Raw genomic sequence first — 25,962 nt, 5'->3', positions numbered from 1 at the left:
AGTAGGCTAGACCCATTGTCGGAGACTAGTCCGAGTAGTTCGCAAACAAGGAAGGGCGAGAGTTGAATTGCTCATCGTGGAAGTTGAGCGAAATGGAACGAGAGGGAGTCAAAGGGCTCAAGAAATTGTGGTGCTATAACAAAAGAAGAATCGGTATCAGGAGAACTTCTTTTACCAGGGAACTCTCCGTCGGCGTAAGATAGATTAACCGCCGTGGACTAGACTGAGTAGACCGCGACTAGACACCACCAGTCGCGGGTCGTCGGGACACCAGCGAACCGCACGCCCTGCTCCACCGAAATCGCCAAACTGACCTTGACATCTGGCTGGTTGGCTCGGTTTCGGGAGAACTTCTCTCACCGGAGAATTCTCCGTCGGAGTAGGCTAGGTCCACCATCGGGAACTAGACCGAGTAGTTCACGAACAAGTCGGGAGCTCAACGAGTAAATGGCGCTGAATTGTACGAGAAGGGAGTTGCGGTGCTAACTGGCACAAGGGAGCCGAGTCGTGGTGCTGAATGGCATAATGGAGCCCAAGGGCTCGGTGAACTAGAGAATCTGAAGTTTACCGCCCAGATTGTCTTCGTAGGGAAGGAGCACTAAGTCTCGATTTACAGCCAGCTTTCCGACAGCCATGCAGAAATTGCCAGTCTGTGTGCATGGTGGAGAACTGGTGGTGAGTCAAGGAGTGGGACTGTAACCCTACTGAAGGAACTAACTACTAAGTAGTTGAATTAGAGTGGGTGCTATGCACATAAAAACCTCTCTCCGAAGTAATGCCGTCAGGTAGTGCCGGGGAGGAATCAGGTTCTGGGTCAGGTGATGGCAACTTAGCCCCGTTTGGGGTTTTGTACATTTCTTCCGTCTCAGGACTTTCTTGGAAGTTTTTTAATGCTCTCTAAAAAACTCACATATACTGGGAAGCAGTAACATGAGGACAAGAGTCCAGGACCTACTGCTTATTGAGGAGCCTTGCTAGGATATGGTGGCGTAAGGCAAGGGGGTAAGATCTAAGGGCTCACTCCAACCTCTACAAAATCCATATAAGTCTGAAAGCATCTCCATCGAAGCGAGTCGGTGCTGCTTTCGTTAGGTTTTATCCAAGATTTTAGCATAAAGCATCCTAACCCTACTGGAGTGCCAATCGGCACATTAGGAAAACCCTAATTACGGCATACTTTTTTTAATCTAAAGATTTATTTGAAACGTTGCGTTAGCACAACTGAGCCGTGGGTCTTTTAATTTATTACAATAAGTAAAAATAAAAAAAATAAAATGCTAAGAATGTCGGTCTTCCAGATTTTGTTGGCGCAGCTTGCTGCTGCGTGTTGAGATCCTTTTCCTTGGCGGTGAAGCCGCTTGGGGGTCATTCAGTCTGCCTTCTCTCGCGTTCTCGTCAGAGGTGGGTAAGAAAACCAACCGGTACGTACATTAACTGGTATGGTTCCCAAAATCTCAACACGTGTAAACGACTGATGCACATCGTATTCGGTTTGGATTTCGTTCACACGGTAAACGAAAGAAAAACCTGTTTTTTTCTGTACATGGTGCTTCGGTTGAAAGAAGAAGCAGTAAATTCGTCTGCAGTGCTGCCGAATAGACAACTGAATTCAATTCAATTAGTTGTTGAAAATGGCTGGTTCTGAGCAGTTGTTAAAAGTTCAACAATTGATGTTTGTGTCAATGCTGAACCATGAAATGTAGATATGTTTAATTTGGCAAAGTTGTATAGAGCATACAAATTGATGTTAATGTCAAAATGTTTAAATTGAAATTAAAGAAAACAATGAAATCAGCGATGTCAATAAAATAACAAAAACAATAAAATAAATTAAATTAATGAAATCAATAAAATTAATGAAATCAATTAAACATGACTTGAATCACTTGAAACTTCACATTAACACTCAATGCATTCAAAGTGGCCTGTATTTATATAGCCAACAGTCGTATCAATGAGATCTAATCCACGTCTGGTTGCGCTGGTTAGGCGATTCTCGAATAATCTCGAGCACACACTCGCATTTTGTATGCATATATCCTTATCATTACTGCTATGGCGCATCGTATTGATACATCCATCCTTGTACAGAGACAATTGCTTGTATGTGTGTGTGTTATTCACATATGGTAAGCAGCTCAGACGCAATTGAGGGGAAACTCACGATTAGGTCCTTCTTTACTGAGGCTGTGAACCATTTGGCGATTTTTTAACCTTTATTAAAAATTTGACAGTTCGAAAGTTCTCTTGAGTGGAAAAATTTAACCGAGAGAGCGAACCATTTCAAAACTTTACATATGGATAGTTATTTAGAATTGACAGCTGCGATGACCACAAGTTGGTAGAGGTGTGAACATTTGTCGATATTTTAAAATTAGTTTTTTCTTATTACATTAAGTATGACAGTCATAGACTCGAAAAGTAAACATCTACATCATGAAATATCCCTAACAAATCTTAACACAACACGTTATCGTTTCCATCTTTATCACTGAATTTTGTAGTGAAAAATATTGACAACCTCAATTAGGTACAGAAAATGTTTCCACCTTTTTATTCTGCATCATGGGCAAAATTTTAACCATCGAGCTGTCAAATTTAACTATCGCTCTGTCAATTTTAACCATGCTCCAGAGTAGGGTTATTTTGCAAATAACTTTCGAAGTGTCAGATTTTAACTAAAAGTTAAAAATTTCACCAAATGATTCACAGCCTGAGTGCTGGTAATACGTATTTCTGTTATTTCAGCTGTTACTGTACATCGTTTTGAAACATCTAGAAGGTTGGGCGCGAACATTCGAGAAAATTACCACTAAATTATTCAATTACAAAAAAACTTAATTCATTTAGAACAGCAACCAACTAACGAATAGCAAAAACACTTTCATTTTATAGACCGCCGTTGAAAACTAAGTTTCTTTAAGGAATAAATATTTCCGGCGATACCAGTCGATGTGTGTTTGTAAATCTACTGCAGAACAATTAAATTTTTAAAAAATGTTTGAATAAAACAAAAATTTGTTCACATTGTGTCCAATCGCGAAGTTGTCTGTCTCATTAAAACAAAACATGTAAATCGACCTTCAATCATTAATGTGGATATTGGTCCACAATGTAACCATGCTAGTTGTTAAATCATCATGAATAGGCCGCCATTTTGAATTTCTAATTTACGACGCAATTCAAGTTTCGTTTCCTTGGAAATATATGCCTATTTAAATATGCATGCTTTTAAATGCTAAATCGTCGAGAAAATAACACCATATTGGGATGCAAAATGACGACGATTAACAATTTTTAATCTCTACACAACTTTTCGATATCAAAAATACCCTTGTTTCATGATATTTTTACCATTAAAACGTTATTGAATACCAGTAGTATTGAATATAGCTCGCCATTTCAGATTTTAAATGACGGCAGGCATCAATTTGCGATCTTTTGACATATTTCTTATATTTAAAATGTCCATGTCGCAAAATTCTAGATGACAGAATATCTTGAATATACCGTCATCTTAGATTTTGATCTGCTATCATAGGTATAAAAATAGCGGAGGCTATTAAATTTCCTTTTACTTTAGATTTTTGGGCAGTTTCCCATACCAAACATACCCATATTGCAAACTTCCTGATGATAAATCATTATGAAAATGTCGCAATATTGAGTTAAGGAACGCCATTCATGACCACGAACATAATTTATTTGAACAGAAATATATAAATTATCGAAAAAATACCTTATATTATACCCAAAAGAAATTTGTTTAGAATTCTTAATAAAAATACTAGCAGCACTATCATAGCCGATAAACATCAACCCGAATACACAACCGCAACACAACTGAAGTTTGGTTTCGTTATTCTCGTGTTTCCTTCCTATACTCGTACACCGGTAAACGAAAATCAATACCAAACCACGGTGCTGTGTAAACGAAACTCGGTTTTATTTTCGTATTTCGTATAAACACAACCAGCGATAAGACCGCACACAATGTAAAGGAAACATTTGTGGAAATTTGGTTTACCGTACCGGTACTCAACCGGTATTTTACCTCCACTGGTTGCTAGTTTTACTGTTTTTGTTTCCGCAAGTCTGTGTGTAAAGTGTCTATACTATCAACGTGATTTTATAAACTAAAGAATTATATTTGTTTTTTTCCACTGAAAAATGCATTTTCAGAAAATGATACCTTTCATGTAATTAATGCAACAGTATACATATAACTCGTTAATGAGCCTGGCAGCATTGTTTATGCTACTACGTTTGACGCACACTACGTTTCGACCTTAAAGTAACCAATTCGTTGTTTTTGAGAAAGATCCCTTATGTCTTTGATTGTCATCTTCAATATAGAACTAATTTTCCACTCGAACGATGATTTCCAAAATCACATACGAAACACCCCTCCTCGCTAGCATACGGCTGAGTTGTGCTGATCTTTCATCTCTTCAATTTTTCTTTTATTTTAGATACATGATCTCGGAAAGCGTGATATCACCGGTCACATTACTGTGAATGCTTTCGTCACACTACACAAATCAATGGTAAGAAATCCCAATTACCAGCAAATCAATCCCCGGGGCGAGCTGTACACGAATGACGAGTGCAATCTCTAATACGTTTTTTTTTCTTTTTGACTGTGTGTTATTTATCATTTCAATTTTCTAATCACGTAGTATTACTTCAGTCTACGTGATTTTGATATATTTTGTTTCCATTTCACTTTCCACAGTTGAGTGAAACCAACTGGATATGGTTTCAAGGATTGGTTAGCGGTGCGAACGATGATGACCTTGGCCCAGTTTCCCATTACTGCAGCTGTGGATTACGAGATTGAGGCCACTAGTCGAGTGTCTCCGTAAGATGATACTTTTTGTTTAGAGATTACACTACTGCAGAATTTAAAATAAAATATTCGTTTAGCACCTAGTCTGGCAATTCACAGGCTGCGGCTCTGGTTTCATACACCAGTCGTCGTATTATTGAGTCTCAATCAAGAAATATTCTTAGTGTTAGTAGGATTGTATCGCTAGTTGCTACTTACCATGGTTTTTTTGTTTTATTTTTGTTCTTTACTGTATTAAATTGCCGTACCAAATAATGGAAGTAAAATATTTCAATTTGTTGCTCCGCCTTCATTATACACTGAGTGACATTTTTAGTTGACCGGAAATGTTATTCGAGAAAATAATTCACGATCCAGTTCAAATTTTTACAATCTCTTTCTGACGGTATTCAATTTTACAAAATTACGATGCATTTCATTACACTGCTAAGAACAATTTCCGAAATATAATAATTTGTACTTGTCCCTTCCGCAAGACACTGTTGCTCAAGTGTACGAGTTTGTTCAAAATGTAATACAAAAATTTTTCAGTGGTAATGTTCATACTTAACAAAATTGTCTAAAATGTTATCCAATCTCACTTTTTCGTTTTAAATGCATTACTCTGGCATCTTAATCAACAAATACACGACCAATTTAAATTGATTTTAGAACAACCAGGACTTTTGTCCGGCTAAAAGGTAGTTTTTAATGTTTCTTATGATATTCAGAGCTGGTTGATTGTAATAAAAATAGTAATTTACTCTACCCGTGACAAAAAAAAATTAACCCAAATTTCAACCTATATATGGGACATCTGAGACAGAAACAAATTACACTTTTGCTCCCATTGTCAATTTACCCACCGTTCAATTGGACTCGCGGGATCGTAGGGATGGCCGTTCTGCTGCCACGAACAAGCAAGACCAGCGCGTTTTATCAAACGAGTGCCTGCATTTAGTCGTTGCTAATATTATGCAGTTTCGGCGTACCCATTGATCAACATTTTAGGCAAAATAAACACCCCGATGTCGCTTCAGAATGGACGTACGCTTTCAATAGCACGTTGACCCATTAAAGGATTATACTCTCTTTAGCAGCCCGAAAAGGTCCCATTTTCACCGTTCTCTCGCCGTTATGGCTGATGGAAAGCATCGAAAGCTCTGCTGTTCCGTTAGAGTGAGCAGAAGCCCATGGAGAAATTTGGGCTGTTGGAAAACGCTTAATCTGATATTAGTCTTGGTTAGCAGAAAAATTGAGGGCATGATGTGCTTAAATTACCTGTGGACGAGCCTTCTGGGTGTGTTGTGATTTTTGTACATCATACACACCAACAAAATCTGAATTTTATCGTTGACGTAATTGCAAACATGACACAATTCAACAAACCGTAATTTACGAAATGACGGAACATTACCGTGTTCCGTTTAATTTTACATGAAACGTATACATTACATGCGCAATAACATAAAAATACACTTCCTACCATTCAAAACAAACGCTGTATGTGGAGTAAAATTACATGATTTACGAAATTAAACGTCATGTAAAATTAAAATCAAACGTAAAACTAAGTCATTTTTGATGCTCGTATATGTCAGGGTCAGGAGACGTAAATTTACACTATTTTTTTCTAGGTGTGTAGGTATAGCGCACAAAAACGGTTCGTATTTCTATCGTGAAATCAAGTGAAAAATGGCGGATTTTACAGCACTCTCTTCGAATCCGATGAAAATTTGTAGGGTAGGTGTGAAGACTTTGGTCCCAAGTTGGCGTCTGTTACTAATGAGGTGAATTCGAAATACCTCAACTTTTCCTAATTAGATATTAGATAGTTAAAGTTTCGAAGTAAAATATCGAGTTTCAAAACTTTTGTGAAACATGATGTTTTGATATTCACTGGAATCTTTTTTATGGGTTTTTATGAGATCTAAGCCTATTTTTCCACGTTTTGCGGTTTTCCGTGCGAATCCTGCTAACTGTTGATCACAAAGTAGTCCAAAATCTGTTCACTGATAATCATGAATAACATACTAAGTGAAATAGATTGAAAGACATCACAGTGCACAAGATGCCCCATCTGCTAACGAACGACGAAACTAGATCTAAAACGTTCATCACACGACACCGTTTTTATTAAAGAACAATTTTATTGGAGAAGCTTATTTGAGATTGCTCATACTAAAAATTTGATCTAATGGTAGAGTAGTTTTTTAATAGCACCAATATAAGAAATCGCCGGCCATCGGATATCCAATAGCTTATGCCCAAGCGAAACCATTAATTTTTCGTAGCATCTTAAAGTGGATGGTTGCGCGCAACAACACGAGAATCCGCATGTTTATGAACGTTGAGAAAATCAATGTTTGGCTACAAGATATGACACCATTTTCTTGCACCATGGTCATTGAAAGATTCACGTCACATTTGGAAGAAATGGAATTCTGTACAAAGGCATATGTAGAAACTACTACCCGGTATTTAAAATGGTGTTTTTGTGGTGAGAATGTAAGTGATTCAATCTACCTGACACTATAGTAATTTAATGCGATAATACCCTTACATGTAGAATTCTTTGCAATCCACAGTTTTCAGTACCATTACTTAAACCACAAACAATTACTTAAATTTTGCCAGCTGTTCAGATAATATTGACAACGGCAAATACTGCGTCAAGTACCTCAAAATCCAGAGCCAGCACCATCGTTGAGGAAGTTCACACTAGTGACCTGTAAGGCCAAGGTAATAAGGTAGAAATCAGATGCTTGCGAACATGGAGGCAGCAAACACGATAATGACATGGGAGTGCAAAGGCATAGAAATGAAGGACCTCCAGGACGAAGTTGCTAAGGAAAAAATATTTCGCCGCCTCGAGAACAGATCTCCACGTGCAATGGATACGCACTCGCACAAAATCTGCCGGATAACCATTAAGACTAGTTATATTTTTTATTATATACTTCAGGTAACGCAATAAACCGATTCAAATAAAATAATTAATAATAAAAAGTAGAAAAAGTTTTACAGGAGGCTTTAATAAACTTAGTTATTAAAATGACATGGTTTGACATTGCCCTGTACTCGTAGTATAAACAGTAGGCATCACACTCAAGTGTTCTGAGAACGATATAGCCTAGAAATAAGTTTTGTTATCGCGCCATTTTTACGCAAAAGTATTTTCATTCACAGCCATTATACATTTGGAACAACATTAGATGTTGCTTCATGCCGTCCTCAACTAAACAAATATTTTATATTTTGGTTTTTGACGTAATTGTCATTACCTTATTTATGACTTTTTGGTGGTATCCAATTGGGAAAATCGAAATCGTAAATTAAACGAAAGCTATTGTGTGAAAAAATATCCGCAGAGGCAGGATTCGACCCAATGCACAAACCCTTATGCAATCGCTGGGATATGATGACGTCCCACAAAGAGCACATGATTATCGCATTAGTGACAGTGAGCTCACTTTGCCTCCAAAGCGAGAGGAAAATAAATAGATCAAATATGTTGGCAGCTGCGCTTGTGTGTCATCTCGAATTCCCAAGGGTTGCAGGTTCGAATCCGGCCTCGGGGGATATTTTTTACATAATTGCTTTCGCTTAACTCACCATTTCTACGTTTAACACCACCAAAAAGTCTATCATCAAATTCCATTCGACAGTTTTCACGACGCAACCCGCGTTACGGCTTCACAGATGAAAATGTCATGTAAAATTACGCCAACTATACTGAACATAGAAAGAACGCGACCAGAAGTGCGAAAATTATGCGCGTGATTAATTTTACATTGACCACAAATCGTACTGCAAAAAACTTACGTATGAAATATAATTACACGAATTGTTTTTCTGCGATATTATGAAATACGCCTAAGTTATTTTTTATATTTTTTGCTGTGTTGCTAAAGACAAACTGGCTGCTAAAGCCAAATTGAGTATTCATGTGTAATGAAGGTATTCATTGCATCATAGTTTCAGATAGAAGGATAGTAAAAAATACGCGGTTGTTCTCTGCTTAACACGGACAAACGTCGTTTTCGTTCTATACCAAATGTTTGAGGAAACAAAATCATTATATAACCATAGAGAGTAGTCGTAAGAAGGAAGTTAAGATAAAAGGAATATTAAAAATCATAAACAATCTGGTAAAATCCACCCAATAGACTATATTTATATATAAAAATCAAATAAATACGCGTCGATTTCTTTCCTTCCATGAGAGAGCGAATGTCTTTATATAATGTTTAAATTCATTTAATGCAAACATTATATTAAGGCGGGGCAGGTTGACGGAACGATGGCTTTTACATGGAAACATATTTTTTTTCTATGAAGCGCTACCAGCCAGTGGGAATTTAACACGCTACCATAGTATTTTTATTGACAATCAATTTTATTTTTATACGAAGAATGCGTTTTGTACCAAACCATAGTTAACCGTTGTGTGTCCGACGCGGTACCCGGGTACCTTTTAAGTTTCAATTAATTAAATTCCTATGTTTTATCCATAGCTGGAAATTGAAATTTTGTGACATCTTAGAACTTCACTAAGTTAAGTTTTTGGGTTAATAATATTGTTGATATAGTAAGGGTGGGAGTGAGGAGGGGCTGCTGAATTTTTTTACTACGTAACAGGCCGACGTGGGTACCCGGGTACCCACAAAACTAAAATGCCCATAACTAAGGTAATATCCAACCGATTTCGATACTTTTGGCCGTTTTGGATTCAGAAACTCATCCACTTTTGGACTTGGTAAAAATGAATCGGGTTACTTTATTCGGTTCTCGGGAATCTGGGTTTCCGGAAGCAGGTTCCAGTGCTGAGGTACAATTTGCGAACTTCAATGGAATACTAGCATTATGGGTATCAAAATTCTTGGAATTGCATCAGTAGGCTGTATCTCGTGTTTTTGGAACCATTTAGTGATTTGACCCCGGAACGGACATTCCGGAGCAGGTTCCCGTGGGGCCGTGAGTGGCCATTCCATTCCAATTCCATTTTTCAAATTGCCATTGGGTCCCGTATCAATAAAAAACAGACTTCCGAGACAATTTGAAGAGTTTTGATACTCATATTGCTAGGACATTATTAAAACTTACAAATCATATCCTAGTACTGGAACATTACTCCGGAAAATCCGGATTACCAAAAACCAGATTCATTATTCCGGTTCTATTGTACATTATCAAAAAGTAGACTAATTCCTGAATCCAAAACATCTAAAAGTGTCCAAATCGGTTAAAGGAAGCCATAGTTATGAGCATTTCAATTTGTAGGTACCCGGGTACCCTCGTTGGCCTGTTAAAGGTGTTTTTTTTGTTGGACACATAACTGTTAAACCGCTAAACCAGTGGTTTTCAACCTTTTTCGATCCATGTACCCCTTTCCGAATATTGATGCTTATGATATACTCCTTTTTGACAATTGTTTACCATCATTACCCGCTCAGAAAAAAAAAGATTTTCAATCGGATGAAAACCACTTAGCACTTTCAGTAAGCATCTCAATTCTTGGCATACTGAAACAATATATAAAGATAAAATTGCAACGGTAATGTTACGATAAAAAAAATTAATTTTATCCCACATAATTCATCTCCTACAATAGTCTAATTTAGTGAATTTAGTGAAGGGAGTGAATTCACCCCCGGTTGAAAACCACCGCGCTAAACAATGATATTTTTGGGGGACGGGCATAGCGTAGTTGATGAATCGATTACCTTGTACGCAGTCTCCTGGGTTCGATTCCTTAACCCCGCACAGGGTTAGAGATTTTGCCAAATGAAATTTCTCTAACCCGAAAAGAGTCGAATGACTCTAAGGTTAAAACTTCTATAATCAAAATAAAAAAAAATATATTTCGAACTATGCTATTTTTCTCCTGGTGGGGAACAATTTTGATAAAAAACTATTTTTTATCCATAAAGGGGAATATTGTTTAAAACCATCTTTGCGAATAAAGAGCAAAATACCTATAACTAAATTCGTTATGGAATTTGCTAAGTTAGTGTCGGATTCTGATGTGACGAAGTCGAAACGCAAATTCCATATTTTTAAACAATCCTGCAATATCAAATCAAAACGTATAAAAAACATGTCGAAAAGTGATAAATCGCGGTTGTACTGAGCTGCGAATTCATTTGCCCACGAATTAAATACACTCGTATAATATTTATTTTTCTGATGTGAAGAAACGCAAATTGTAGTAATATGACTAATAATAATAATAATAATAGATTTTATCCTTTCTTTTAACCCGCGCAAATGCCCACTGAACGAGCAGCCGCGGGTGTGCTGAGACGATTTCGATAGATTTTCAGAGCAGCGTGCACTCAGTGCTTCCTGACTTTCGGAAGGTTAAACTGATGCCAATAATTACATTTTGGTCGATTTTTGTGGTTTCTATTAAATATTCATATAAGTTTGCAAATGACGTGAGGATTTAGCTATCATGGAGAGCGACTACAATGTTGTGGCTGGTTGAATCTCTAAATCAATAAGGTTTCGATTTCATATTTTCAGTATGTGATAGCCTCTCGTTCTTTTTGTGTTCGTTATGGTTTAACATGAGAGAGATGATCAGAAATCACAGAAAAAGATTGGAAAAAAGAGTCAATCAACTGAAATTGACTAAAGAGCCGCATATCGCACTCAATACGAGTACTTTCGAATTTTCGTTCTCTTTTCGGTTTGATTAAAACGACATTTTCAAATCCAGCTTACGTCTTTGTTTGTAATCGTACAGTTTTCATAAATTCCATGAGACATCGATTACATGCTGATTTTTGTATGGGAAAAGTAAAAAACATGGTAAAGTAAGCTTAACCTATTGATAGGGTTCTAGAATGCCACGCATCAAACCTTCTTACCCTTATTGTGCATAGTCGAGTCATTGAAAAAAGTGGCTGCTCGTGCATTTTGGTTTGCACCTTTATTTCTTTTTCGTAGTTGAAGTTTGAGTACAAAATGTTAAAACCTTCAATAACTTCGAAACGAATGAGTATTTTACATACAGTCTTCAACAATATGATGTAATTTTAATGCCTCCAAATTTGTATGGAACATCGTTTGCACGAAAAGTTCAAATGGAAAAAGTTATATTAAAAACACTAAATTTAAGGGGGTTGCCATAGAAAACGCTTTATAAATCGATAACCTTTAGTCCTACAAGTTCAAGTTCTTTAACAAAATTTAGCATAGCGAGCATTTCTAAAAACTTTGTCGAAGACACAACTTTTTACTTTGTCAGTATAAAAAGTTAATTTATTAGTTCGATCATAGTAAGCCATGCCTAATTTTAATTTCTATCAGATTCGGGGGAATATTCTAACGAACAATTCCTTCCAAGCCACCCTGTGAATATATTCGATGGTTTCGCCTCTAGTGAATTAAGTTCACGTTTTTGGGATTTCCGACCACCGTCCATAGCTTTATCCTCTGACGCGCCAGATCAGAGTCAGTCTTTCATTTAAATCAACAATATCATCAAATTGAATTAGCGCCAAATTCGCGTTATAAAACAGAACTGGTAATAGTGGCGAGATCAAGAAAATAGGAGTTGAACCGTTTGTCCCTGTCTATAAATGGCCTGTCAGATCCGAGGATTTAGAGCAAATTTTGATGATCCCTTCGCTGGATATTTTGCTACTCGATTAAAATTTTTCTTCTCATTCCAATTTAGCGTCTTCTACACCTTTTAAAAGTATTTTCTTGCACCGTCAGGGATTGTCATATTCGGGTAGCAAATAAAAACTTTGAGCTCTCGAATAATCGTTATTGTATCGAGAGTACTAAAGCCTTTCTTGTAACAGTAAAAATATTTTCCGAATTTTTAGATTCTATTGCCTTAGTTTGGAATTGTTTATAACAAAAACTTTTCAAATTTTCATTAATTCAGTTTAGACAATCTCAAGTCACTAAAATTAATATATTTATGCACTAATTTCAAGCCCCTCACGAAACAAAATCCTACTCACGGGCCTGCTTCTCTACCGGGTGATGAATGACACACAGTTGACGATACTGATAATTTAAATTAAGGGGATCATGAACTCCCGACCTGTAACTCCGCTTTCATCAGATCCAGCTGATATCATTACCCTATCCCTTGGGCATCTGGCTTCTGTCATTTTACTCTGATTGTTGCTTTCATTTTTTCAACTCTAGTACATTAAAATATAAATATCTTTTGTTTCGGAATTCATTTTCGCCAGCTCTGTTCTGAAGTTGGACGTTCAATTAGCAAGGGTGCTTGAAGCATTATCCAAACGTCAGCTTCGCCAAACACCGGTACCGTTTACCATTAGCGATTGAAAACTCCCGTAGAAGTATACTGAAATTCGCAACCGAGCAAGTTTCCCCATAACAACAGTATTTATTTATTGAATTTAAACAGTGAGTGATGAATTTTCCACGAGATTGGCTTTGAATTTTTCATTTAATAAACGGAAAGTACCGATCAGAACCGAGTAAAATGCCCTCCAGGTCAAAAGTTATATTGGATGCGATGCGGAGCTGATGTTTTGCGAAACAGCAAAAAAAGCTGCTGCTGCCCTTCGAAGGCGGGTGTTGATTATTTGGTCGCTGCTTATGGCAAGGTTCGCAAGGTTTTAACGACTTAACGGCCTCGTAAAGAAGGATATGAAAATCAGACCATAAAACAGCGAAGTTGTTTTCTCTTGGATAATGCTTTTTATTCATTTCTAGTGAATTTGGACACTGGATCGTTATTTGATTCAGAACTCTTTGTTATTCGAAGATTGAAATTCCCATTTATCCAATCGAATCAGCGAACTAATTTTGTTAGTTTCGCGAAAGGTTCTGCACTTAATAGTTTCTTTGTATTGCAAATAATCCCCTCTGACCTACTCTGGCACTACACACAAATATACTAGCGCGTTGCAACCAGCTAAATATTGCATGAACACGAGTTTTCATCTCAAAACTCCTCGGTCGTAACTTAATTTAATTTAATTAAAACACGAAACCCAGCAGCCAACAACTGGCGTGCCACTGCTTTTCCCGTGCTGTATACCAGAGAGAGAGAGGCTCTGCGAGTTTCGTCCTTGCTGCACAATTAGTCCTTTAAAAATTGGCAACTTTTTGGCGCTGGCATAACGGCGACAGCGGAAAGAGAACGAACCGAGCCTAAGAAGATTTAAACTTGTGCCGATTGCGTCAAAATATTGCCACCATTTTCTCAGTACTACAATAATCCGTTGAAAGTAGATGCGTTGAACCCTTGTAATCCGAATTGTGACTTTTGTACGTTTCGTGCACTTGGAGCTCAGAATAGCTTTCTGACTAATCTGCTTGCGTTGTAATTGAGCTCGAACGATAACTCAACTGTAGGATAATTTTGCTGGTTGCTTGGTTCGGAATTTTATCAAAATCTTGGAATTTTGCTATGTTTTATGACATTTTCATGTTTTTCTTGGTGCTACACCGGTGTAGCGCAAAAAAGAAAAAGACTGATTACACTCAAGTTTCAATGAGTGTAGCAACGACTATACCGGAGTAGTTCACTGTCAAAAACGAAAATGACATTAAATGCAGAAGAGTTGATCATTGGAATGATTGGAATTTGGTTATTGTCGTTGTAATTTTTTATTATTTCGTTTGTAGTAAGATTGAAAAAGCTTTAAAGCCCAGGTCTGTAATGCATACTGCAATATTCGTAAATATGGTACGAATTGGTTTCAAACAGAAAACTTTCATGAAATTTACGAATTTTCTTACATATATTGATTCATTCGTAGACATTTTTATTTTGATTATGGTTTCTACATGAACTCCACGAAACGATTTTCGTAGGCTTATTGTTCGATGAAAAATACGTCTTTCTAATATTGACGAGCACCTTTCATGGTATTAACGATTTTTTGCGAAGAATTAACAAACACATTTATTGGGGTATGAGAGTCAAAATAAGCCGTTTTTGGACCACAACCGGATGGGTGTCTTTAGACAGATCCATTCGCATACAGTAACCAGCCTTCTAGCAACAAATCACGTGAAAATCAGCATAGCAGGATTCCGACGGCACGTAATGCGTGATTCCATTTCCTTCTGCTTACAAATATAACAAACCAGCCGCCATCCAGCTGGAGGAATCATTTCTATCGAATCTGTTGGTTCCAAAAATGCCGGTTCAGCGAACTGCTGGAATTGTCGATGGTGGACAATGTATCTAAAATACTTTAATTGGTCATTTGTGATCTAGACCATCAAATGAAAGCAATCTGGTGCCTATTTTTTAGAATATTAACCTCGTACATTTCATGAGAGAGTAAATATTCTAATACCAAAAATGACAACGCAGCTAGTTTTGTAACGCCGAAGGTACTAGAAAATGGTTTTCTTTCTATAAATAAATATTTTGGGGGTTATATTAAACTGGTCATATATTATTTTGTATTGCATTTTACTAGACCTACAACCTATACTAGGTCACTTGAAAAGTACATACAATGTTTGTTTTTTTGTAGCACCGTGTTATCGTTTAACGAATTATTATATATTATCGGATCATAACATACAAATATATCAAATAGATATGTGGCATTTTATTATTTCAGTCATGGTTAAATACTTTAAGCGTTGTGTGTTTAACAGAAAAACATCTTTAACAGGCCGACGTGGTTACCCGGGTACTCACAAATTGAAATACTCATAACCATGGCCGGCGAAAGGGGAGGGGGACGGAGTGTTTACTCCCGGGTCCGAACTTTGAAAAGAAGGAATGATTCTGTAAAATAATATTCCAGTAACAATTTATTTGAAAATTCAATTAGAGTTTTAATTTTGGTATTAATTTCCTCCAATTTGTATAATAAAGTTAACCGTAAATTATATCATAAAATTTATCATCACACCAAAGACAAATCGAAAGAAAACTTTGAAACTTAGAACTCAAAAACGATTTTAATGCGCAGTGGGCAAAAAACAGATCTTTTTTTGTAAATTGTTTATTAAAAGACTGAAATTTATTTTTAATTTCATATTTTACTATAATTATCTCATGGATTTTGATCGACATTTTGAAAAATTCTTAAGTGTTTTTGAGTTCCGGGTTCTTGAAATTATTTTACTAAATAATTCTAAATTTTGCAATCTATAAATAGGTGTCAAAAACAATGTTTTTTGCTTAAGCTATAAGGTTAAAATAAAATCACTAGTCCAATTACGATTTCTTACCTGTTCAGGACGATATGTGACTTCTATTTCTACTTATCTCAAACCGTCATTACTGCTAAATGAAAAACAAAATAGTCTATTAGAAGGAAGAAGAAAACTCAGTAATCGTCTTTTAGAGTGCTCAATTGGTCAAATAGGACTTGAGAAACGAATTCTGGATAACACCAGAAAGAACATAAAAATCCACGAATAAAACGATTCATGGTAATTTTTCGTGTTTACTTGAAAAATATTATATAAATACGAGAACCCGAAAGTTTTTTCATCTTTAACTCTCTCCATTTGAACAAATTTTATACTCGTCATATAATCTAGAGTGTCTTTTACTTTAATTTTTTTCTCTTTCCATTGCTTCTTATTTGCTTTCTTTCTATCTTTTTTCCATTTCATCCTGGTTTTTCATTATTTCTATTTTCCCCATTTAATCTTATTGTACACTTTTTGTATATTTTATCTCATATTTTCTTTTTCTAATTTTACCATTTTAGCATCTTTTTACATTTCTTATAAAAGAAATGTATAGAATTCGCTCAAACTTTCAAGATTTTTTCCGAGGCCCGGAGGGCCGAGTCTTATATACCAATCGACTCAGCTCGACGATTTGGGACAATGTCTGTGTGTGTGTGTGTGTCTGTGTGTGTGTATGTAACGGACAAATTCTCATTCGTGTTTCTCAGCAATGGCTGAACCGATCTTATCCAATTTTAAATGAAAGAACTAAAAAACAGTATGAACGCTATTAATTTGTTTTTGATTCTGATGTTTAGTTTCCAAGATATGAATGTTTGAATGCGTAAAAATGGCGTTTTTTGCAGTTTTTTTGAATTATCTGCCGAAATTGACAATATAGATTACCAATTTATATGTTTTTAGACAGCTTTAACGAATACCTTTCGAACAAGCTATAGATTGTTGAAATCGGACTATTATCAAAAGAGATATTTAACATTAAATGCGGACGAAAGATTTTTATCATTTCCCATTGCCAGAAATATGACCAAAAACATGTAATCTATTTTTAACGCCAAAACGGATTATTTTAGGTTAATAGTATCTTCGGAGAATTTAATGGAGGAAATATGCCCTTTCTTTTGGTATTGTGCTTTTGCTGATTAATCCCCCTATGAGTGAGATATTTTCACAAATTTTCTCGGAAGTGATTCTATCGAAATGATGCCTTCTACAAATTTGTGGCTCTTACTTTTGCGAATAACTTTACTGAAAACTTCAAATATCTATTTTGAATACTTTAAAAGTTATGGCTTGTTGTTTGTGGATTACTCTTTGTCGCCTATTTATTGTTCAATATAGAAATAATCCATTGAAATAAGCCAAACATTATTTCGACAAATCGAATTTTGTATTTCATTTTTCTATCTACAACCGCTAGAAATAATCACCGCACCGAACACTTCCAAGTTGTCTGGAAGGAACTTGATAACTTATCAGTGCAAAAATGTTCATTTGTGCGAACCTTCTGACTGCATTTTTTCTAACTAATGACCATCGGATCGATCTGAAACATATCGGAAAATGAAAAGCCAAATAAATAACTCCAAGCAACGGCGTAGCCCAGAGAAGGTTTTGGGGTTAAACGCCATACAACCCCCCCCCCACCACACCCAAAAAAAAATTGAATTGAAGTTGAAAATTTATTGATGCAGACTGATTTAATTCAATATTTCAATAACAATTATCTGATCCGTAGATTGATAACCTGTTGTTGTAAACATCATGAGGACTTTTGATAAATTGTCGGAATGGGGTCCTGATATGTACCTGATCTATTGGTCTTCATTTCACAGTTGTCTAATAGCATCAATATCAAATTCCTGCCTGAAAACATTCCAATAGAAAATTACAGAGTTCTGTAATCAATAATAATCCTCAGATTTATTTTCAAATTGATCTCGTTTTTGTAGAGATGTACTGTAATAAGGGTCTTTATTTAATGAGAAGAGAAGTTAAAATTGTTTTAATGTCTATGAAACATAGAACTGCTCACCAAAAAAATGCATAACTTTCAACATTTGCCAAAAATGTTTTTGCCTTTCTCATTCACTCTAAAATTCGTCAATCTAATCCCGACCCGGAGGGCCGAGTGTCATATGCCAATCGACTGAATTCGTCGAGATCGGAAAATGTCTGTGTGTGCATGTATGTGTGTATGTGGAAAAAATGTGACCTCTGTTTCTCAGAGATGGCTGGACCGATTTGCACAAAGTTAGTCTCAAATGAAAGGTACAACCTTCCCATTGGCTGCTATTGAATTTTTTATTGATTGGACTTCCGGTTCCGGAGTTACGAGTTGAAGAGTGCAACCACACAGCAAATTCCCATATAAACTGAAATGAAAAATTTTCAAAATCAAATTTGTATTTTGACTTTTTTTGGACTTTGGTACATTTTTGTCTTTCTCATATAGAAAGGTTATGCAATCACTCTAAAAATCGTCAATCATACCGGCCCGGAGGGAGTATGCAGTGAGGGGTAGCTACTTTAAAATTAAAACTAGTTTAAAATTTCTTAACAAGTTGAAAATTTTCGGCAGGATTTGGAGCTCCCGGACCTTTCTCCATGATCCGCCCCTGGTTTCAAGCGACGTTTCAGTATCACATAGTATCTCAAGATCGTGGCTGTCGATCCATTGTATGTATGTGCAAATCGTACTGAACATGTAATATTCATTTCCACCATTGTATTGAACATAACCAGCCATGGAATCGTAGTCTGGACAAATGAGACAAGCACAATTGCACCACTAGGTGGATTAAGACAGGTTTTTTTTGGGAATGCGTCGAGTTGAGACGAAAACGTAATATGATTAATAACGAGGATAACACTTTCCGAATGTAGAGAGAAATTTATGAAAAATAACGATTTCCATTCGATTCTAGCAGGTTCTGATCGATTTTGATGAGCATTTGATTTTTGTTGTATGACCAATTATATGTATAGGTCAAATGTTTAAAATCAGTAATTTAAGGTCAAGATAGCATCATTTTGAAACCGCCAACTTCGGAGGTTTAGTATCTTCGATGAGTTTTACAAACGTTAAACAGCGCATCATTTGATAAAATAATTTTGACGGTATATCGTCCAAGAAGTATTTATGGTGATTTTTCTCAGGTTAATATTCATGACTACAATAAAGTCTCAACCAATTCGCTAGACACGAACTCTGTTACTATTTTCTGAAAAATTAATTCTGCATAATTTTAAAACTTCAAAAATTACGGTTTCGGAATTATGCCGTTTGGACAGTATGATCGATTTTCACCAAACCGAATTTCTGGCTACGCCGCTGACTTCAAGTAAGTAGAAACAAAGTCGTTCTACACTCGTTCACAAGAAACTTCTTCGAATGCTGAATATCTATTATAATACATTGAAACCCTGATTTTATCAGCCAAATATGAACATATGTTTGATGGGCTCTAGCAGACGAACCAGACTGAATTCGAGTAAATCCTTTCTTGAGCATGTTTTCATTATCATGAAGATGGAAATATGCAAAAATAAAAAGTTCATCATAATCAGAAATAGTTATCAGACTACATCAAGGGACGGGAAGAATATTTCAGCTTCAGTTTATTAGAAAGAAAAAAAACTACAAGGGGCAGCCCTATGGGGTTGCACGAGCTGTAGACGTAGGACTATACTACTTAATGTAAAATATTTATTTTCTTAGTACATTTATAGTAATAATAAATCAAACATATATCTTACGTATCTTACATATTACATATTGAACCAAACCTTCTTGGTTATCAGGTCATTTCATTTGTAGTAGGTGATCGAATCCGATTAAACTTATTTAAGAAGATCTGAAGAAAGAAGTCAGAAAACTGTGACCGAACTAATATCTGGAGCTAAATCTTTATGGCATAAGATTAGCTTGTAAAAACTTTTCTTTTGTGTGTGGTAAAAAATCCGGACCAGTGTAGAAAAATCAAATTTTAGACAATATAATCACATTTCATGTATAGACCAAGTATTCTAGTTATATTTTGTCATTATTGTAACTTTCCTAAAGTACGTATACAAATATAGCGAATGTAGTGGTCTTAATCAAATATCGAAACTATAAATATATAAGAATCGAAAATAATTTTATATATGGACAAGATGCGTTTTTGCAACGGTTTTTCAAGTGGCAGTGCATTCATTCATAAATAGGCTTTGTAGTATGTACCTATTAGTAGAATCAAAATACTATAGGCTGTGTGGAAATGAATTGATCGAACGTAAATAATAAACTTTCGTTGTGCAATTTAGTAACAAATTAGATCTACCTACCTACACATTCGCCTCAAACCAAGCCAAGCGCACAAAGCAAAATGAATAAACGCCGATGATGATGGGTAGAGCGAAAGAGACGACTAATACCACGACACTATGTTAACCGTGTTTGCAAATGGAGCTCGCATGTACAAACTATTTTGTGTACTATACATGAAAGTGTGCTGGAAACGAACACAACACAAAAGATAGCATAGTGTTTGAACGGAGTCGCATTCACTGGGTAGCGTACCTCCACAAGCAGTGTAACGGACTTCTAACTCAGCTACACTGGCTGTGAAAACACACAGCGCAGTGATCTGCTTCGCCTGCCGCTCAACAGGTTACTGAGCGTGTTTGGCGAAATCCGTCCGTTTAAATAGTCGATGATGACGTCATTCATAGAAGCGTAGCGCGCTAGGTACACAAATCTGTCGTGCTGGACTAGGGAAGCGCTATCTTCTGTGTGTAAATGCGCGATATTTTAACTAGGTTGTTCATTATTTAAATTTTTAATGCCATGATATCAAAAATCTTTGGGCTTATCTATTGGAATCTATTCTTAGAAGTATTTCGGACCGATATGCGCAAAAAATTTGAAAATTTATCGTGAGATGGCTGAATTATATGAGTTTAAAATTGGACCACTTTTCGTTACATACCTTTTTTGTAGAATTTGCAACGTGCACCTCTATATCGAAAACAAAGACGTAGTCCTACGTCAAAAATTGCCCGATTTAGTCAATGTCCCCATTTTGTCAGCCTAAAATACACCATGAGACTGATAAAAATGGGTCTTTATTGTATGTATTATTCACTGTGTTTCACATTAATAGGTACATTTCATTTTTGGGGATTTTTTTATTGTATCGAACTACAACAATTTTTAGGTAATTTTCAAGGGGTTTTTTATAGACTTCTTCCAAAATTTGGCGAACCTATTCCAATTCGTATACCAATTAATTGGTATACTTAAGGGTTAATATGTTGCAGATAGAGAAAATACTGAAATTTTCAGCTTTTTTCTTACACAATATTACGAAAGATTATTAAACAATTTTTCTTAATAAGTTTGTGAAAATTATAAACTATTTGATATTTTTTGAAATTCCAGTAATGATGATGATTTTCCCAAACGGTTCGTTTTCGCGAGGTTTTTATTTGTTCTTTGGCATTAGGATTAGCGATAATAATTCAAATCAAGGATACTACTGGGAAGTCACCTTTAGAAAAAGTCGATGTCGAAGTAAAATTTGGAACTATGCACGCATGCACTTCAGAGATAGCGTGATATCCGGAGCTGCGATTTCATTTCAACCCTTTTTTGTGAAAATGGCGATACTTACAAATGTAAACATAAGGCTTTTTTCATACATGCGAATGAGGGCTTTGAAACGCAACCAATTAACCTAAAACTTTTGATTCTACGATATTGCTTTCTTAATTTACAGCAAAAAATACAACGGGCGAAACTGTATTTTTGTTTGTTTATTTCAAGTTTCGCCCTCCACGCTCCATGCAAACAAACAGGGCGATACTTTTTTTGCTAGCAGTTTAGAAGCGAAACTGTTATTTTCGTATTTTTTTAGGATTATCAAGCTGATATCAGCTGTAAATAGTAACAATGATCGCTATTGAAAAAAACCCGAACGAAATCGGTGGTGTAGAACTGTAGTTATTGTAAAAAAACGTAAGAACGATACTTCAATGCTGATAGGTGGGACCGAAAAAGTAAACAATCGCCAAAGGGTAAAGTATAAACTTCAAATCGATTAAAAAAAATGCGATTTTTTTGGCTCGGTACAATATATAACCCCTTTAGGAAAATTCAGTTTTCCCACCACAATTTAGATATTTTTTTTAACAGAGCATTAACAATAATTCGTAGCTATGTCTATTTTATGGGCCATTTTTTCGCTTCCCATTGATTTGATTTGAGATTTCTAGCACTGATGTTGTCCTATGCTGATTTGAGCGATTCTCTGAGTCCTGCCATTTTCCCATGTAGTATGTGTTATCAAAAACATCGCGAAGCATCAAGTTCTAAATGTTCTCAAACGATCTAATATCCGAAGAGAGTGATAAGAGTTATAAGAAATGTCTCATCACACTGTTAGGTGGATTAAAAGCGTTTTTAAAATTTGTATTTATCCCATATTCTCAATTTCATCTTTTCAGGTTTTTTCATATTTTTACATTTCTTATAAAAGAAATGTATAGAATTCGCTCAAACTTTCAAGATTTTTTCCGAGGCACGGAGGGCCGAGTCTTATATACCAATCGACTCAGCTCGACGATTTGGGACAATGTCTGTGTGTGTGTGTCTGTGTGTGTGTGTATGTAACGGACAAATTCTCATTCGTGTTTCTCAGCAATGGCTGAACCGATCTTATCCAAACCAATTTTAAAGGAAAGAACTAAAAAACAGTATGAACGCTATTAATTTGTTTTTGATTCTGATGTTTAGTTTCCAAGATATGAATGTTTGAATGCGTAAAAATGGCGTTTTTTGCAGTTTTTTTCAATTATCTGCCGAATCTGACATGACAGAATTACAATTTATATGTTTTTAGACAGCCTTAACGAATACCTTTCGAACAAGCTATAGATTGTTGAAATCGGACTATTATCAAAAGAGATATTAAACATTAAATACGGACGAAAGATTTTTATCATTTCCCATTGCCAGAAATATGACCAAAAACATATAATCTATTATTAACGCCAAAACGGCTTATTTTAGGTCAATTGTATCTTCGGATAATTTAATGGAGGTAATATGCCCTTTCTTTTGGTATTGTGCTGTTGCTGATTAATCCCCCTATGAGTGAGATATTTTCACAAATTTTCTTGGAAGTGATTATATCTAAATGATGCCTTCAGCAAATTTGTAGCTCTTACTTTTGCGAATAACTTTACTGAAGACTTCAAATATCTATTTTGAATACTTTAAAAGTTATGGGTTGTTGTTTGTTGCTTACTCTTTGTTGGCTATTTATTGTTCAATATAGTAATAATCCATTGAAATAAGCCAAACATTATTTCGATAAAACGAATTTTTTATTTCATTTTTCTATCTACAACCGCTAGAAATAATCACCGAACACTTCCAAGTTGTCTGGAAGGAACTTGATAACTTATCAGTGTAAAAATGTTCATTTGTGCGAACCTTCTGACTGCAATTTTTCTAACTTATAACCATCGGATCGATCTGAAACATATCGAAAAAAGAAAAGCGAAATAAATAACCCCAAGTAACGGCATAGCCAAGAGAAGGTTTTGGAGTTTAACACCATACAACCCCCCTCCCCCACCACACCCAAAAAAAAAAATATTGGATTGAAGTTGAAAATTTATTGATGCAGACTGATTTAATTCAATAATACAATAACAATTATCTGATCCGTAGATTGATAACCTGTTGTTGTAAACATCATGAGGACTTTTGATAAATTGTCGGAATGGGGTCCTGATATGTAACTGATAACTGATTTATTGGTCTTGATTTCACAGTTGTCTAATAGCATCAATATCAAATTCCTGCCTGAAAACATTCCAATAGAAAATTCCAGAGTTCTGTAATCAATAATAATCCTCAGATTTCTTTTCAAATTGAGCTCGCTTTTGTAGAGATGTACTGTAATAAGGGTCTTTATTTAATAGAAAGCGAAGTTAAAATTGATTTAATGTCTATGAAACATAGAACTGCTCACCAAAACATTGCATAACTTTCAACATTTGCTAAAAATGTTCTTGCCTTTCTCATTCACTCTAAAATTCGTCAATCTAATCCCGACCCGGAGGGCCGAGTGTCATATGCCAATCGACTCAGTTCGTCGAGATCGGAAAATGTCTGTGTGTATGTATATGTCTGTATGCGTGTATGTGTATATGTGGAAAAAAAAATTGACCTCTGTTTCTCAGAGATGGCTAGACCGATTTGCACAAAGTTAGTCTCAAATGAAAGGTACAACCTTCCCATCGGCTGCTATTAAATTTTCTATTGATTGGACTTCCGGTTCCGGAGTTACGAGTTGAAGAGTGCAATCACACAGCAAATTCTATTGAATAAACTGAAATGAAAATTTTTCAAAATCAAATTTGTATTTTTGATGCCAAATGACTTTAAAATGCATGAAACATTAAAATGCATGACAAAAATGGACTTTTTTGGACTTTGGATGATACCGGCCCGGAGAGAATATGCAGTGAGGGGTTGCTACTTAAAATTAAAACTAGTTTAAAATTTGTTAACAAGCTGAAAATTTTCGGCAGGACCCGGATCTCCCGGATCTTTCTCCATAATCCGCCGCTGGTTTCAAGCGATGTTTCAGTATCACATAGTATCTCAAGATCGTAGCTGTCGATCCGTTGTATGTATGTGCAAATCGTACTGAACATGTAATATTCATTTCCACCATTGTATTGAACATAACCAGCCATGGAATCGTAGTCTGGACAAATTAGACAAGCACAATTGCACCACTAGGTGGATTAAAACAGGTTTTTATTTTGGGAATGCGTCGAGTTGAGACGAAAACGTAATATGATTAATAACGAGGATAACACTTTCCGAATGTAGAGAGAAATTTATGAAAAATGACGATTTCCATTCGACTCTAGCAGGTCCTGATCGATTTTGATGGGCATTTGATTTTTGTTGTATGACCAATTATATGTATAGGTCAAATGTTCAAAAACAGTAATTTAAGGTCAAGATAGCATCATTTTGAAACCGCCAATTTCGGAAGTTTAGTATCTTCAATGAGTTTTACAAACGTTAAACAGCGCATCATTTGATAAAATAATTTTGACGATATATCGTCCAAGAAGTATTTATGATGAATTTTCTCGGGTTAATATTCATGACAAGTCTCAACAAATTCGCTAAAGACACGAACTCTGTTACTATTTTCTGAAAAATTAATTCTGCATAATTTTATAACCTCAAAAATTACGGTTTCGGAATTATGCCGTTTGTACAGTAAGATCGATTTTCACCAAACCCCCACCAAACCGAATTTCTGGCTACACCGCTGACTTCTAGTAAGTAAAAACAAAGTCGTTCTACACTCGTTCACAAGAAACGTCTTCGAATGCTGAAAATCTATTATAATACATTAAAACCCCGATTTTATCAGCCAAATATAAACATCTGTTTGGTGGGCTCTAGCAGACGTACAAGACTGAATTCGAGTAAATCCTTTCTTGAGCACGTTTTACTTATCATGGAGATGGAAATATGTAAAGTAAAAAGTTCATCATAATCAGAAATAGTTATCAGACTACATCAAGGGACGAGAAGAATATTTTAACAGCTTCAGTTTATTATAAAGAAAAAAATTTCCCGATTTAGTCAATGTCCCCATTTTGTCAGCCTAAAATACACCATGAGACTGATAAAAATGGGTCTTTATTGCATGTATTATTCACTGTGTTTCACATTAATAGGTATATTTCACTTTTGGGGATTTTTTTATTGCATCGAACTACAACAATTTTTAGGTAGTTTTCAAGGGGTTCTTCCAAAATTTGGCGAACCTATTCCAATTCGTATACCAATTAATCGGTATACTTAAGGGTTTATATGTTGCAGATAGAGAAAATACTGATTTTTTTTTTCCTACACAATATTACAAAAGCAATTTTTC

The sequence above is a fragment of the Topomyia yanbarensis genome, chromosome 2 (genome assembly GCF_030247195.1).
Source record: "Topomyia yanbarensis strain Yona2022 chromosome 2, ASM3024719v1, whole genome shotgun sequence".
NCBI classification, from domain to species: domain Eukaryota; kingdom Metazoa; phylum Arthropoda; class Insecta; order Diptera; family Culicidae; genus Topomyia; species Topomyia yanbarensis.
The sequence above is the reverse complement of the archived record's forward strand: the minus strand, read 5'-3'. Positions refer to the sequence as shown.